At 49.9% G+C, this 17,308-nt stretch overlaps 1 long non-coding RNA gene across 1 annotated transcript; it reads right to left on the bottom strand.

Moving 5' to 3' along the window:
* Positions 1-7,757: 7,757 nt before the first annotated feature.
* On the bottom strand, positions 7,758-14,437 carry LOC125136791 (uncharacterized). The gene is made up of 2 exons (XR_007137229.1): positions 14,282-14,437; positions 7,758-8,069 (listed from the first exon to the last, which is right to left on the bottom strand). It is a non-coding gene; the product is annotated as an uncharacterized LOC125136791 (long non-coding RNA).
* Between the last annotated feature and the right edge of the window lie 2,871 nt (positions 14,438-17,308).

Raw genomic sequence — 17,308 nt, 5'->3', positions numbered from 1 at the left:
CCCTGAAGGAGGTGAATTCTTGACCTGCTCAGAGAAGCAGCTGGGAGATGGTGCTGCCCCCAACATGGGGACTCACTCTGTGAGGAGGGTGTAAGGAACAGCCCCCAGGACCGTGCCTTCAAAGACTCTCAGAACCATCAGCCCCCAGAGCAGGTGGACTGGCGTTCTGTCTGCTCAGAGAGCAAGGAGCAGGTGGGGATGCGCTTGAGTGGAAGGTGGTCGTATGAGGGGTCTTTGTGTGAGTTGAATGGTGGCGTCCCCAAAGCTATGTTAACTCCCTAACCCTGGTACCTAAGCATGGGAGCTTATTTGGCAAAGGGGATGAAACATCTCGTGATGGGATCATCCTGGATTATCCAATGGGCCCTAAATCCCTTGACAAGTCCTTATAAGACACAGAGTAGAGACACATACGGACATAGAGGAGAGGCCATGAGAAGATGGAGGCAGAGATTGGAGTGATGCTACTGAAAGCCAAGGACACCAGGAGCCTCCAGGAGCCTCCAGAAACTGGGAGAGGCAGCAGAGACTCTTCTCTAGCACCTTTGGAGGAGCAGGGACCTGACGTCAGACTTCTGGCCTCCAGAATTATGTGAGAGAGTGTATTTCTGCTTCCCCAGTTGCGGCAGCCCCGGGGAACTAACCAAGTCTCTGAGCAGAAAAGGACTTGTGTCGTACTGGGAGACCAGGGCTGTCCCTGACAGTGCCTGGGAGGGAGAGTCCGAGATGGGGGCTCATGTGGTGTGATGCAGTGACGACCTGCATCCCAACACCAGGGGAATGCTCCCCCCCACCCCGCATCTGAGTCGCTGTAGTGGGGAATCTTGAAGGGACTCCGGAACAAGAGCAGAGAAGCAGAAAAGAGAGGCGAAATAAACATGAGAGATGTGTGAGCAGAAACCATGCCAGCATTGCCTGTAACGGTGAAACCCCAGAAAGACACTAAAGGTCCAACCGTAGGGCACTGGAAAAACGTTATACAACCACTGAAATGATTGTGCAGGAGTTCCTGCTGCGGCTCAGTGGGTCAAGAACCGGATATCGTGTCCATGAGGATGCAGGTTGGATCCCTGGCCTCAACTCAGTAGGTTAAGGGTCTGGTGTTACCGCAAGCTGCCAGGTAGGTCGCAGATAGGGCTTGGATCTAGTATTGTCGAGGCTGTGGTATAGGCCTGAAGATGCAGCTCCGATTCACCTCCTAGCCCAGGAACTTCCATATGCTGCAGGTGCGGCCCTAAAAAGAAAAAAAAAAATAATGATTGCACAGATTCATGGTAGTTGTTATGGACAAGCTTTCAAGACAGATAATAGGATGAGAAAAGTCCGTTACAAACCAGAGGTGTAGTGTGACCCCATCCTGGATTATCTACACGCGGATTCTCCCTCAAAAAAGAAAATCTACCAAGTGGGGTTATCAGCGGTGGGGGGAATGCTGGGCGATTTTTGGTTTTATTGTCTTTTCTCTTTTCCACCTTTCCTAATTTTTTTTTCTACAATGGAATTCCTGGTTGAATAATATTTGAAGGCTTTGTTTTCATGAGATCCCTTGGTGGAACTGAAATATCCACTTCTAAAGTGAAGCCTTTAATACAAAATCATCAGCCCTGTTATCTGTCTGCCTTAAAAAAAAGTCTTCATTACCCCTGGAGGGGATGCGAATTAGTTTAGTCCTTTCAGAGAACAATCAGGCAGCATCTATTAGAACTTAAACTGCACATACCCTTCGACCCAGCACTTTCACTCCCAGGCATCCATCTACTTTAGAGGAGTTGCCAAACACCCACACAGGTAGCTTGTAGAAGACATAGCTTCGAACAGTGAAAACCTGGAAGTGAGCTGAATGTTCATATCAGGAAGAAGGTTCAACAGAGGACATGCACTGCTCTTGTGGAATACTACGTAACCATCAAAAAGAATGAGGTAGCTTTCTCTGCAGTGACTGAGAGAGATTTCTTAGATGTAGTTAAGAAGAAACAAAAGCAAATAGCAGAGTGATGCATACAGAGATGATCTTGTTTATAAAAAAAAAAAAAAAACACCCACCAAATTTTGTGCAAATATGCCAATGTCTACACTTGCTTGGCCAAAGGAATGGGGAAGGGCATCAGAGGCCCCTCTGCCTCCTTCTTATAAGGACCCTGGTGGTTGCATTTAGAGCCTGCTGGATCATTCAGGATGATCCCCATGGCAAGGTCCTTAATCACATCTGAATCTTGCTTTAGATGTCACACAGTATGTAGCAGGGAGAGGAAGATGGCACTGGGAGGTGAGTGACAGTGGAAAGGAGACTTCTGCTTAATGTGTATTGTTTGACTACACACATTAAGAATAGGGCCATGTTTTGTTTCTTAAAACAAATATGCTGAACGAATAAAGAAACTTGAAAGCTTCCATGCACTTGTTTTTTGTTCTAAAAGCCAATACTCAAGAGGCAAGATTGGTGGAAAAGAAAGTTTGCTTTATTCCAGAGGCCAACAACTGGAAGAGAGGGTGGACTCATGTCCAAAGGCCAACAGCCCCCCTGACAACCAGTGGACAAGAGCTTTTATAGCAGAGCATCAGGGGTGCACAGGCAGAGGGAGGGGCCTACCTGCAGAAACCACAGAAGTCAGCTCTGACCGTCATCTTGAAATGGGTCCTGGGCTGGTCTGATCAGTGTCACCTTGATTGTTTTAAGTACAGTTAATCTTCAGTTCCAGGGTTGATGTGTCCCTGATTCTTTGAGGCCAGTTCTCAGAACTCTGGCAGGTTATGTCATGGCTACAGTCTGGTCATCACGTAGGTAACGTCTTCCTGGAGGGGGTTTCAGTATCTGCAAAATAGTTCAAAGGAGATGGGCCAGGATATTATCTACAGCCCTTGGGGAGGAACTAAAAGTCCTCGACTTTGTTTAATGACCAAGCATTATTATTCGGTCTTGTTTGCTTTCCTTTGTTTCTGCATTTTCTTTTCTTTTCTTTTCTTTCTTTCTTTCTTTTTTTTGTCCTTTTGTCTTTTTAGGGCTACACCTGTGGCATATGGAAGTTCACAGACTAGGAGTCCAATCAGAGCAGTAACTGCCAGCCTGCACCACAGCTACAGCAACTTGGGATCTGAGCCCCATCTGCAACCTACACCACAGCTCACAGCAATGCTGGATCCTGAACCCACTGATTGAGGCTGGGGATGGAATCTGTGTCCTCATGGATGCTAGTCGGGTTCATTAACCTTGAGGCACGAAAGGAACTCCTGTTTCTGCATTTTCTCACTTTTCTGATTAAATTTATTCTTTGACTAAAGTTTTTCTACAGACAGAAGGTGGGCAGAGGATGGGGGATGGGTGGGGGGCACACCACAGGGTCACACTGGAGTTGAGCACCAGGCTGTGGGCAGGGGCCCTGCCCCTCCAGTCCCCTGGGACCACGAGAACACACCTCACCTCCTTTCTCTGTTTCTCGGGCTCCCCTCTGTCCCCCCAAGGTGTGGGACACAGCAGCATCTCAAGGCCCTTTCAACACCAGGAGTCCCCAATTCTGTTTGCAGTGATAGATAAGAAGATAATTTTCCTTTCTGCCTGATGGACCTTGAAGGCCACCACATCGCGGCCCAACAAGTGCCTCTGTTTGCAAAGTGAGAAAAAAAAAATCAAACCCCCCTCCTGACGTCACTTCCAAAGGCCACCCCATCCCGGAGCCCCCCCCACCCCACCCCCAAGTGCCTCTTCTGCAGAAAGAACGCGGCTTCCCCGCAGCAGACTTCAAATATAGTGGAGGTGCGAAAAGATTTTCCGAGACTTTGAGAGGGATTTTTTAGTACCCTGCTCTGTAATAGCCAGAAGGTGTTTAATAAACATGATATGCAGCAGTTGCTAAGAGAATCTGATTTATGTGCTGAAGCGATGCCGAGCAACTGCACATCGGGGTCCTGCCCTTTTCTTTGACTGTGAATCCCGAGATTCTGATGGAAGCAATTGGGCTGAACTTTATTTATAATCAGCTTACAGCACAGAGAGCCGTATTGTAAGTGCTTCTCAAGTTACAGAGCAAATCTTGTTGTCTCCTTCGGCAAATAAGAGGCCCACGTCACAAGCTCTAATTGTAATACAGGTCACCGCCAAGGGTAAAATATTTTCCAAACCTTCTGATTAGTGAAATTGTATATGATTGAAGCAGGGGGTCGGGGCCCCAGCCCCAGCCCCTGAGGACAGCTCAGACAGCAGCCAATAAGTAAATGGACATTAGGGGAAATCTCATTAAGGAAGAAAAAAAATTAATTTTTCTACCCGTGTGCTGAAGAGATCACCTGAAATCGCGGATCGCTGGGTCTGAGGAACTTCCTTCCCAAGTGAGTCCAAAATAAGTTCCAGAAAATGCGAGGCCTCGTTTCATCAGCTGAGTGAGAAATCTTAGCGGATGGGAAAGATCAATTTCCCAGACATGCGCACAGGACACGGGACGAGACTTGAGAACTCGCCTCTTTGCGAAGGTTGCCCATTAGGGGGAAATCAGAGAGCGATTCCTGAATTTTTTGTTCTCTCTGGGAAACCTTCTATAGATGCTCTCAAAAAGAGCGTAATATTCTCAACAACAACCAAATAGATGATGAGAGATGATAGATATAAATAGATGAGAGATGATAAATTGATAGATAGATAGATAGGTGGTAGAGACACAGATATTTAGATACAGATAGCTCCTCTTTCTGTGTCCTTTCATTCATCTTCAAGTGTCCATTTCTCATCTTTTTCACTTCAGAAGCTGACATTTTTCCCCAGGCAGATGGATGCCGCCCTGTGTGTGTGCCCCTGGCTAGTCTTTGTGTGTAAATTTCTACGAGAGATTGCTCCACCCTGCTGGTTTGCACAGCTCTCCCAGCGCAAGGAAGCCATTCATTCTTTCCCTTTGTTTGAAAGATCTTTATCAAGCACCTAATACGTGCCCGGCATTGTGCTGGGCGCTGGAGATACGAAAGTGATTGAGACAGAAGGGATATAATTTACAGTTTCATGAAGCGAGACAAAAACAAAACAAGAAAGAAACTAAGTAAGAATTGGGATGCTTGCCTGGAAGGCAGCCGTGTTGAGAGAAACAGCAGCAGAGGAGCCCTGTGTTCTGGGAAGGTCTTGGGGACCGGGAGGTCGAGGACACCTTCCTGCAGAGATGGGGTGAGCGCGCTCTGGGGAAACCCAGTGAGGGTGGAGGGGAGGAAGCATGCAGCCCGATGCCTTGGGTTGGCTGTGGTTCACAGAGCGGCTGGGGGTATGCACTGTCTCCCCTCACCCTTTCTAAATCCTGTGGCTCAGGTGAGCAAAGCAGTCACAAGCATATTGAACCCCTTTCACAGATGAGAGAAATGAGGCACCGACAAGCACAGACCTGCTGGAAGTCCCTAAGGGTGTGAGCAGTGGCTCCGCCCCAAGTCCTGCCACGGCTCTGCCCCCACCACTGATACTGAAGCCTCACGTTATGTCCTGTCTTATCCCCAAGAGGACTACAACCAGGGTTATCCCAGAAGGGCTCTCAGAACTCACAGGTATGTTTGTGGAAAGTAGAAAAAAAATAACCCTGTCTCTAGGCAGATCCAGCCCAACTTGACCAGCTCCACACAGACTGGCTATCAGCCCCTCTCATTGCCCGCACCCCACCTCCAATCTGCCTGGGTAGCCTTGTGCAGTGAACAGCCTGCACCACTGTATAGGCCAGCCCTGGATAGGAGGGTCCCTTCTGACATCAGAACCATGCTGTCCCCTCCTTCCTGATCCTTTCACCATGTGACACCACTTGCCTTTGCCACCTGTTTCCCACCTCATTTTCCATGCCCACAAGGCTCCTCCATCCCATGGGACATATAAAAAAGCTGGTTCTCCTGCTTCTTTTGGCTTCTGACTTCCTCTCAGCCTCTTAATTTTCTTAATTCTGATCTGAGACACCTGTCCTTTCCTCTGTGACGCCTCCCTGACTGCCCTCTGTTCCAGTCCCCACTCAGCCATCAGCGTAACCTTTAAAAGATGCAAATCACATCATATCACCCCCTTGCCTAAAAGCCATTCCAAAGCTTCCCAGAGTTCTTAGGATTCAGATAAATCCTCACGTGGTCTCCGAGAACTTGCTTCACGTGGCCATGACTTGCTTCCATCCTTACCTGTCCGCTCTCGCCCCTCTTCTGGACTTTTCTTGTTTCCTCACTTCACAACTTCTTCCTCCCCCCAGGACCTTTGCACAGGCTGTTTCCTTTGAAATGTGCTCTTCCTGTTTCATGCTCTCATAACAATAGCTAACACTTAGCAAATAATGTATGCTCCAGACCCCAAGCTAAAATCTTTTTGTGCATTTACTCATCTAATTCCCAGAGGGATCCCATGAGGGAAATGCGATTTTAAAGATCCAGACTGGGGAGGAGGGAAGGAAGTGGGAGGGACGGAGAGTTTGGGATTAGTAGATACAAACTATTACATTTAGGATGGGTCAGCCATGAGGTCCTGCTGTACAGCACGGGGAACTATATCCGATCTCTTGGGATAGAACATAATGGAAGATAATACGAGAAAAAGAATGTTTATATATATATTATATGTATTATGATGTAATATATATACACTTTATATGTGTATTATATATTATGTGTATATATACATATATCACATATATGTACATATATTATATATATTATATTGTATAGGTATATATGTATTATATTACATATATACATGTTATATGTATATATATTATATGTATTATATATATATATACACACACACATAACTGGATGACTTTGCTGTGCTGTAGATATTGGCGCAACATTGTAAATCAACTCTACTTTAATAAAATAAAATTAAGTAAAAAACACCTAGGGAGTTCCCGTCGTGGCTCAGTGGTTAACGAATCCGACTAGGAACCATGAAGTTTCGGGTTCGATCCCTGGCCCCACTCAGTGGGTTAGGGATCCAGCGTTGCCATGAGCCGTGGTGTAGTTCGCAGACGAGGCTCGGATCACGCGTTGCTGTGGCTATGGTGTAGGCCGGTGGCTAGAGCTCTGATTAGACCCCTAGCCTGGGAACCTCCATGTGCCGCGGGTGCAGCCCTAGAAAAGACAAAAAAATTTTAAAGAGCCTAGACTGGGAGTTTCTTGGTGGCCCAGCAGGCTAAGGATCCAGCATTGTCACTGCTGTGGCTTGGGTCACTGCTAAGACCAGGTTCAGCTCCTGACCTGGGAACTTCTGCATGCCACAGGTGCCGCCAGATTAAAAAAAAAAAAAAAAAAAGCCCCAGACTGGCAGGACCCAAGATGCTAAACACTTTGTCTAGAGACATGCTGCTAAATAGAGTGAGGGTTGTAAGCAAGGTCAGTGTCACTTCAGAGTCATAGTCAACTTATCAGTGCTGGGGGAAGCTTTCCCTTGCCTTATCTTTGTAGTTCTGGCACTGAGAAAAGGTGCCTGGGACATACTTAGTATATTCAATAAAGATTGCATGTGTGAATCCAAGAGGCGAAAGTGGCTAGGGACCAGCCGGGGGCCATTCCTGCCGCATCCTCTTCCACACACAGGACTTGGGACATGAATGTACCCTGTGTGGGTTTCCCATGGCCGCGGAAACAGATGACCCACAAAAGCAGTGGTTTAAACGAGCACAACCTGCCCTATAGCAGAGGGAACTCAACCCAATATTCTGTGCTAATCTATGTGGGAAACGAATCTGAAAAAGAATGGACGTGTGTACGTGGATAACTCAATCACTTGGTCGTGGCCCAGAAATGATCACAACATTACACACCACCTCTACTTCAGTAAAACTTTTTAAACATGAAAAATAAACAAATGGAAAACAACGTATTAGTCCCTTAAGCTTCTGGAGGTCAGATGTCCAAAGTCCAAAGTTTCCACGGGCAGAAATCAAGGCGTCTGCCGAGCTGAGCTCCCTCTGGAGGCTCCGGGGGGGAATCTGCATCCTGGCCTTTTCCACCTGCCAGAGGTGCTTTCCTTGCCTTCCTGGGCTCCTGGCCCTTCCCTCTGTCTGCAGAGCCGGCAGGGTAGCAGCTTGCTGTAGTCATCACATTGCCTTCTCCTGCGTCAAATCCACCTCTACCTCCCTCTGTAAGGACACGCGTGATTACAGGTAGGAACCCCCCCACCCCGGGATAATCCAGGGACCCTCCCCATCTCAAGACCCTTCACTCCATCACCTCTACAAGGTTCCTTTTGCCAGGTAAGCTAACGAGTTCACGTATTCTGGGGACCGGGGTCTGGTTATCTTTGGCGGCCATCATTCAGCCTCTCACAAGACCAAGAGCTGCAAGCAAGGTGCCAACAGTCATCTTCTGAGCCTGATGCTAGGAGCCCCACGTGTGCTCCCATCTGACCTTGCAACAGTGCTAGGATGCTAGGAGATGGATGCTGTTAGCACCGCCCCTGTTTCTCAAAAGGCGAGACCAGGGCTTAGTCAATGTCAGTACTAGCTTTCGAACCCAAGTCTTTGAGTTCTAGAACCAGGTCTTTGGGCTCTAGAACCACCTGTGCAACAGACCACAAGGTGTCTCCCCGCTCAGCAGTCAGCCCAGGCAGCTGAGGGAGAAACTGCAAAGTGAGCGTGCCCAGGCAGCCTCATGGAAAACCTCAGAAAGGGCTCCAGACAGATGCCCCGGCCACCTTGGCCTTGGTGGTGACCCCTCCCCATCAGAAACTGTGCACCAGCCCTACCCTGCCCTGCATCAATTTTACGCAGCGCCCGCAGCTTTATGGCCTCATGCCCTGCCGGCCTCCATTACCCCCAGCCACTCCGACTGCAGAGAGCAGCACCTCGTTAATGCATTATTTACTTTATTACCTTATTGTGGAAGTTAGTGTTTATTATTTGCTACTTTATATCATGGTCTTCTAACGCACACACTGCTAAATAATTTAACCATGCCTTGCCACCACCCCTCAGGAGCCCAATTCCTTCACCCTGCTAACTAGGTCAGTGGTTTAAGTCCTGCCCCCTTTCTTTAAGTTCCTTTCTCTGGAGCGTCCCGGTGGAGGCGGTGTCGCCAAGAGGCAGGCTGGGACTGGGGTGATCTGAGTCTCCAGGACCTGGAACATAGGGATGCCACCTGTCCCCTCCACCTGCAGGGCAGAGAACATGCAGGGGGCTGAATCGAGGTCTCAAAGGCATTCACATCCTGAGACCTGTGGATCTGTCACCTTATAAGGCAAAAAGGACTTTACAGCTGTGACTGAGGTAAGGACCTTGAGATGGAGATGATCTCGGATTATTCAGGCGGGCCCTGCCTGTCATGATTTTAAAGAGGGAGGCAGGAGGGTCAGAGGAGCAAGAGAGGAAAAGGTGGTGGGATGAGAGGGTAGAGAGACCGGAAGATGGCGCATGTCTGGCTTTGAAGGCAAAAGAAGGGGCCACAAGCAAAGAATTCAGGTGGCCTCCAGAAGCTGGAAAAGGCAGGAAAGGCTTCTCCTTAGACCCTCCATAAGGAATCTGATCCCTTGATTTTCACCCTATACCCAGCTTCGGATTTGTAGAACTATAAGAGAATTCATTTGTGTCTTTGAAAGCCCGTCAATTTGTGGTCATTTGTGATAGCAGCCAAGGGCAACTCATATATCATGTCATATATGTACTTCCATGCAACACAGAGCTTGGCACATCACAGCAAAGGCTACCAAGCAATGAGATGGGCTCCGGCCTGGGTGATACACAGGGGGGAGGGTTGGTGGGAAGGCTACACAGTGACCTGTGAGTATGGACCCCGCATCCAGTCTCACTGAGACCAGCCTGGTAAAATCCAGGCCAGGTTCTCAAGCCTTGGCCACATGGGGTTGGCCAGCAAATAGAAGCCACAGAAAACCCAGATCTCTGCTACGAGTCTCCTGCCAAGCTTTTGGCTGCAGAGATGTTCAGCCACTTGCTCATAGACCCACATGCTTTATAGACATCCAAGTCCCCATGCCAGTCAGACTCTGTGAGTTAGACCAGGTTTTATGATCAGGAAAGCGAGGTTGGGAGAAGTGAGAAGATAGTTCGCAAAAGTTTGGCGAGCCTGCGGGGAACTCAGACTCCCGGCCTCCCTCAACTCCTCATGACATGGAGCTGGGAATATGCCACCCTCTGGGTGCACTGCTCTCTTCTTGCAGGGGTTCTAGTCCACACTGTCAGGCAGCAGGGAAAAGAAGTCAAAGCCAAGGGCCCAAACCACGCCCCAGTTTGATAGCCAGCTCCTGAACAACGGAAGGCTCTCCCATATGAGTTATAGGTAGGGTGGCAAATGCCTTTTCCTTTCCCATCTAGTATCCAGTCTCTGGTTAGCTGGTGAGTCACAGCCATGGTTGAGTACTGCCCCCAACCATCCAGGAAGTACTCCGCCTGGGAGAAAATCAAATACATAAGGGTCAAGTTCCTGGCCCTGGGGACCTGGCGTCTGCAAGCTGGCGTGGTGTGTGATCTCTGAGTTGTTAAGGTTAGACTGTGGGTTGAGGTCCACTCACTGCTTCATGTTCATGAACATGCACCAGGAATCAAGTCATGTTACCACGTGTGAGAACCAGGCATGGCTGAAACACGTACCCTTGACCATCAGGGAGCCAAGACCCTGCATGGGGGAAACTGACATCAGCAGAACCTGCAGGATGGAGGCTCAAGGTCAGGGGAGCTCAAAGGGGGAGGGGCAGGGCGAGAAGAGGATGTGCCCAGCTGGAGAGGCTTCCTGGAAATGAGACCCCAGGTCCTAGTCCTCAAGGACAAGTAGGAGCTCAACAGGCCAAGAGGGAGAGTGGGGAGGTTGCTTCCGTTCATGAGAAACCCAGAGGTGAGAGAGGAAATAAAGCACAGTCAGTTACCTGGAAGGAATCCTTCCTGGCTGAATACACAAACAACTTGTAAGTTTAGACATAAAGAGGAGGCCTTTAAGATGCCATGTGGTTTGAGCAAGACGGGGAATCCTGGCTCTTTCAACAAGAGCTAATGTTCCGGAGTTCCCCTTGCGGCTCAGTGGTAAAGAACCTGACTAGTATCCATGAGGACACAGGTTCAATCCCTGGCCTCGCTCATTGGGTTAAGGATCCAGTGTTGCCATGAGCTGTGGTGTAGGTCACAGACACGGTTCAGATCTCAAGTTGCTGTGGCTGTGGTGTAAGCCAGCAGCTGTCGCTCTGATTTGACCCCTAGCCTGAGAACTTCCATATGCCATGGGTACGGCCCTAAAAAGACAAAAAACAAAAACAAGAAGCTGGTGTTTATAGAGCCCATGCTTGTGAGCAGTCTTGACTGGACTTGGGGACATGGCACCACCAACCCCGACAGGAGTGTGAGGTGGCGGGAAGAGAGACCCACGGGCAGACAGGCCCCGCATCACTGTGCTATGATCGTAGTGGACTCAGGCTGTTTGCCCGCCCCTTCCCTTCTCCCAGGAGGGCATTTGCACCCAAGGCTGGGTCAGGTCTTACAAGAGGAAGGGCTCCCAGGTGAGCCTCCTGGTGACGGCAGCAGGAATTAGCTCAAGGCCCTGAGGGGATGGTGAATCCCAGTCCCCGAGTTGGGTCACTTGGCCATGTGCTGTGTTTCCTGAAGCGAGTCCCCCACTGGACTTTGCCCCATTCAAGCCTTACAGATTTCTCTTTGTAATACTGACGAATAATTCCCACCACCACTATTATCGGAACGAGCAACCCTTACTAAATAAACACTCACTTTGTGGTAGGCTCCCTGCCAAGGCCTTTATCTGACTGAATTCTCACCGCCCTGGGAGGCAAGTAGAATTATCTCCATTTTGTAGAAGAAGCATTTGGGTTTCAGAGACTTCAACCATTTGATTCCGAGTCAACAGCTAGTGTCTGAATCGGGCCAAAGCCAGGTCTGTCCAGAGGGATATGTGAGGATTAGAGAAGTTGTGGCTCAAAGACCTTAGGTGGCAGTCCCCAGGACTGCCTTTAAAAACAGACTCCTGGGCTCAGCCTAAAGAATCAGAATCTGGGATTTCGGAAGCAGGAAGAATCCATATTTGCGTGAAACAGTCCCTGCCCTCCCACCCCATCATTCCGAGGCACCCTGAAGTCTGAGGACCACTTTGCTTTCTGTCTATAAGAAGCAAATCAACTCCTTTCCTATAAATTCATGTGGCCCTTCACACAGGAGGACACTGCTCCTCCCCACCAAAATCGGCACTAAAGTGAGTGTTGGGTGCTTCTTTCTTTGGCCCCGTCTGTGGCATATGGAAGTTCCCAGGCCAGGGATCAAACCTGCACCACAGCAGTAACCCGAGCCACTGCAGTGACAGTGCTGATCTTTGACCTGCTGAGCTACAAGGGAACTCCTGGGTAGTTATTTCTCTAGAAGAGGGACCAGGTTTTGCATTAAGCAGTCCATATGTGCAATCACCAGGATAGTCTGGGTTCTACTGCTGTAATAAGCAACTGTAAAAACTCAGTTGCTCAATGGAATGCATTTAATTCCCCCTCGGGCTACATGTCCCCATGTGGGACACTCTGCTTCACACAGTCCACCAAGGGATCCGGGCTGATGCAGCAGTTCAGTCTTGCACCCATACTACCTACAGAGTGTCCTCAGCCACGGTGGCAAGAGTGAAAAAGGCTAGGGCGGGGTGGGGGGGTCTCCCCACTGGCCATTATGTGCTTCAGACAGGAAGTGACGCAGGTCACTTCCTCTCACAGCCTATTGGTCAGAACAGGTCATGTGGTCTCTCCAGCCACAGGCACCGGAAGTGGGGTCCTCCCATGTGCCCAGAGAGGAAAGAGAGCTGGATGTGGGGGTAGCCCTGGCACATCCACTCAAATTGTCCCGCTCGTGAGTAGCCGAGAGTTCAAAGATGTGTGACTGCGGAAAACCCTCTGGCCTCAGAAAGGCAGCTCTCAGGAAGGGCCTGTGTAGGACACTAATTTGTTCCCCGTGGGCCAGAAAGAGTAGGTTTCAAGGGCAGGCGAAGTAGAATAAGAGGCAGGGTGGTGCCTGGGATGGAGGGCTGAGCCAGGGCATCAGTAAATCTGTGTCCTGCTCCTGCCATTCACCCTGTGGGACCTTGGGCAAGTCCCCTTAGCTCCTGAGCCCACCCTCCTCACCTATAGTGCAGGGGCAGGCTGGAGGTGCATCCCATGGTTCTAGAATGAACCGTGACCTTTGACTTCAGGACCACCCCCCAACCTTTGGACACGGAGGAGATTTTCCAGCCGAGAAACCCCAGTAAGAGAAGCAGCTCGGGAAAGGCACAATGTGGGAGGTGGCCATCAACCCACCTGCGGGCCACCTCAGCCAGTACTGATGGAGGTGACAGGGGACCTCTCCAAGCCCAGCTCTGAGCATCTGGACAGCAGTGGCCCCAGCAATAGGAAGGCCATTTCTTACACAGCTCCCTGTCCTGGAGGTGCCACGTCAGCCTTCCTTGGGGTACCTTCAACAATATCTAGAGAAAGGTCAATGTGGGGAACTTAACTCCTAAAAGAAAAAAATAAATGCCCATCAGGTCATTGCAAGTACCATAGGGACCTGACAGGGGCCCACAGGCAGGGCTTCTAGAAGACCTTGCCAGAAGGAGGCAGGCTCCCTGTGTTCCTCAGCCTTTTCCCAGCACACACCCTCCACCCACCTGTATCCACAGCCTTGTTCCCTTGGCAGCACTCAGCAACAAGCCAGTGAGAAGGTTCCAGAAGGACAGTACGAACCAAGTTCATGCTGAAAGTTCCAATACCCACATTCCATCTTTCCCTTGGTCCCTAGACCGGAATGATGCAGACGTGCAGGAAAGTGTAACTTACTTTGTTGTCTATAACCACTTTCATCTCACTTTCCAGCCTCTAATCCTGTGACAGCAGATATGCTGATTTTCCCAATTAGGCTGTTCTGTCACTGGCAGGTGAGATCTGAGTCTCTTGCAGGGCTTCTTGCCCAGTTTTCAAGCATCCTCGCTTCCTCCTCTCCCAGATGGAGTCTGACTGGCACTATGTGAGGCTCTGCTGACCCCAAGTAGGGCATTACTCACCCTGTGGGCCACGGGTGACGGCCCTGGTCCCTTTGGTGTCCCCAGGGATTAGTGTGGCTGTCGGTTCTCTGGGCATCCCACTTTGGTATTTGCTAGTCTTTGGAGTGACAGGCTGAAGTCCCTGGCACTGGTGCCAAGGTCCCATGTGGCCTCCTCTCCCCAACCCAGGTCACCTCTGGTGCATCAGGCTCTGCCCTTCTGGGCTCCCAGGACCTGCTGACTCTCAGTTGCTTCCTCTGCGTCTTGCCAGAGGGGGTGGGTCAGGGCACCTGCCTGGAGTCCACCCACCAGAGCGCCTCCCTCAGCACCCCCCTTCGGCACCCACCTCATGCTCCAGGGAATCTTCACACTGAGCTTGGAGGGGCGTGGGCTGAGGATCATGTCCATAAACTTGACCCTGGGACTGGAGGGGAGAGGACATCGGCACAGGCCCGCCCCCTTCCCTTCTCTCTCTGCCTGGACCCACGTCCCAGCCCTGAGAGTCCGCCCTTCCTGAGCAGCAGGAACGGCCCTTCCCACCTCACCCTCTACTCTACAGTCTCTCCTTCAAGCTTTGGAGCATGAGATGGAAAAACCCAGCCCCGGAGGCCTTCAGAGAAAATGCCTTTCCTCTTTGGAAAGTCTGACTTTTGAGAACATTGCCTCACAACGGGGTTCTTATTTTGCAAGGCCGGCTGAAGCAAAGTGGAGCGCAACTTCTTTGTTCTCTGCAGTATCAGCCCTTCCTTTCCTGGAACAAAAATCTCAGGGCTTCATCTTAAAGTGCCAGGGTCCCGGGAGGTGGGGGGAGAGTCTGAATCTCTAAGGAGAGAGAACACAAGCGACATTTCAAAGTGACAGATTTCACTTTCCTTCCTTTCCTCCCTCCCCCCCAATCCTTCCTCTCTTCCTCCCTTAACTGGACTTTGGTTTACTTCCAGCTACATCCCGGATGTTGGTCAGCCTGTGTTCTGGGGATGTGGTGCTGAGCAAGACCAGTCCTTGCCTTTGAGAGCTGGTCATCTAATATACCATATGACATCACCTGTATCTGGACTCTAAGATACAGCACAAATAAACCGTTCCACAGAAAAGAAACTCATGGACTTGGAGCACAGACTTGTGGTTGCCAAGGGGGTGGGGGAGGGAGTGGGGTGGACTGGGAGTCTCAGGTTAATAGATGCAAACAATGGCCTTTGGAATGGATAAGCAATGAGATCCTGCTGTATCGCACTGGGAACTATATCTAGTCACTTACGACGGAGCCTGATGGAGGCTAATGTGAGAAAAAGAATGTATATATGTATGTGTGACTGGATCGCTTTGCTGTACAGTAGAAAATTAACAGAACACTGTAAACCAACCATAATGGAAAACATGAAAATCATTGAAAAAAAAAAAAAAAAGAGCTGGTAGTCTAAAACAGATAGAGAAAACAAACCAGCAGTTATGAGTGGAGAGGGAGAAGGGGGAGGAGCTTGGTGGGGGGCGGATTTAAAAAGGGGACGTTACAATGGGATTATGTGAAATCGTGTGGGTGAAACTTGAAAATTGCAAAGCACTATAGAATTTAAAGAATATTTCATAAAATAAAAAAATTATTAAAACAAAAAGAGGTAGTTGTCTTGGAGGAGTCAGGTAACCAGCTTTCCTGGTTGCCTAGCATTCAGGGGGTGCCTGGGATATGGGACTTTCAGGGCTAACAGCACCAAAGTTCCCAGGCAGATTGGAATGAGTTGGTTCCTCTGAAAGAGAGACTGATGATGCTTCACAAGAAGGACAAGAGAGATCCGTGCAACCTCAGAAGGAACCAACTTCTGAAGGAAATCAAGCCATACTTTGTGGAAGAGGCAACACTTTGAGTAACATCAATAGCTACCAAAGTCTATGTCTGTGTGCTTTGTAAGTATTAATCCCATTTGATAGTCACGACTAGCTTTCGAGGCAGGTATCACTACTGTTACAGTTTTACAGATGAGGAAACAGAGTCCTAGAGAAGTTAAGGGACCAGCCAGTGGCACCAAGCCAGCTCCTGGGGATGCTGGAATCCAATCCAGAGCATGGGCTGTGATCTTCGCCACCTCTACCTGCGGGGTCTTAGGGGATGAGCAGGAGTGTGATGAAAGGAAGTGGTCCAGGCAGGGGCACTGGGATAAGAGCTGGGCTTGTTGGAAGAACAGAAAAGAGTATGGTCTGGGGAATCTGCATGCAATTCAAAGTCCCTAGGTGAGAAAAGGGATGCCAGCCACTGGGCCTGGGTGGGAAGAGATTTGTGTGCCCTGCTGAGTTTGCACTTGAAGGAGCGTCAGGTGCTTCAGAGCCGGCTGAGGGTGGTAACATGAGTAACATGATCAGATGAAAAGCAGAGGAAGGTTGTGTGATTGGAGGGAGGCGGACACTGAGGAAGGCCGGGATCTCACCGTCCCTGGCCTGGCCGTCGGAGCTCGCGGGCTGGGGGAGGAGTCAGAGCACACAGCCAACCACTGAAGGCTGGGAGCCCTGGCACTGTGTGGGCAGAGGCCTCCCCGATGGGCACAGAGTGCAGAGCATCTTTTCCACTGTCCCGAAGGGCTAGAGCAGGTGCAAGCCCAGATCCGCCTGGCAGCTTGAATTCAAAGCCCATAGTCAGTCATGCAAAGAGCCATGGGACGAAGAGGTGTGTATCCGTTTCCTGCTGCTGCTGTAACGAAAAACTACAAGCTCAGTGGCTTAAACCAACACAAACATAGTTCATTACTGCTCCAGAGATCGGAAGTCAAAAACAGGTTGGGAGGGCTGGTTCCTTCTGGAGGCTGCGGGGAAGAGTCCATTTCCTTGCCTTTCCAGCTCCTAGAGGTTGCCGCCTTCCCGGCTCGCGGCCCCTTCCTCGCATCACCCAACCTCTGCTTCCCTTGTCACGTCCCCTTTCTCCTAAGGACCCTCATGATTACACTGCGTCCATCCAGATGATCCAGGCCAATTTTCCCTTCTCAGGATCCTTCACTTAATCCCATCTGCAAAGTCCCTTTTGCCACACAAGGGGACATATTCATGCGTCCGGAGGATTAGGGCATGGACACCTTTGGTGGGGATGGGAGAGGGTATTAGTGAGCCCTCTATGAGGAGACCTGGCTGAGCACATCTGGAAGGCTCAGAGCCTGTTATTCATCAGTGAGCAAGCATTCTGGGTGTTGAATGAGTATTTAGTTGGGCTACCAGGACAGAGACCCCAAATAACAGGTCTTTATCAAGCAATGCAATTGTCTCCCAGGCAAACAGTTGGGGCATAAACAGTGAAGGGCTAGACGGCAGCCTCACAGTGTCATGAGCTAGGCCTGCTCTGTCTTGTGGCTGTGCCCTCTTAAGGGGGTGCCCTTGACGGTGTGGCCCAAGG

The sequence above is a fragment of the Phacochoerus africanus genome, chromosome 9 (genome assembly GCF_016906955.1).
Source record: "Phacochoerus africanus isolate WHEZ1 chromosome 9, ROS_Pafr_v1, whole genome shotgun sequence".
Lineage (NCBI taxonomy): Eukaryota > Metazoa > Chordata > Mammalia > Artiodactyla > Suidae > Phacochoerus > Phacochoerus africanus.
The sequence above is the reverse complement of the archived record's forward strand: the minus strand, read 5'-3'. Positions and strand labels throughout refer to the sequence as shown.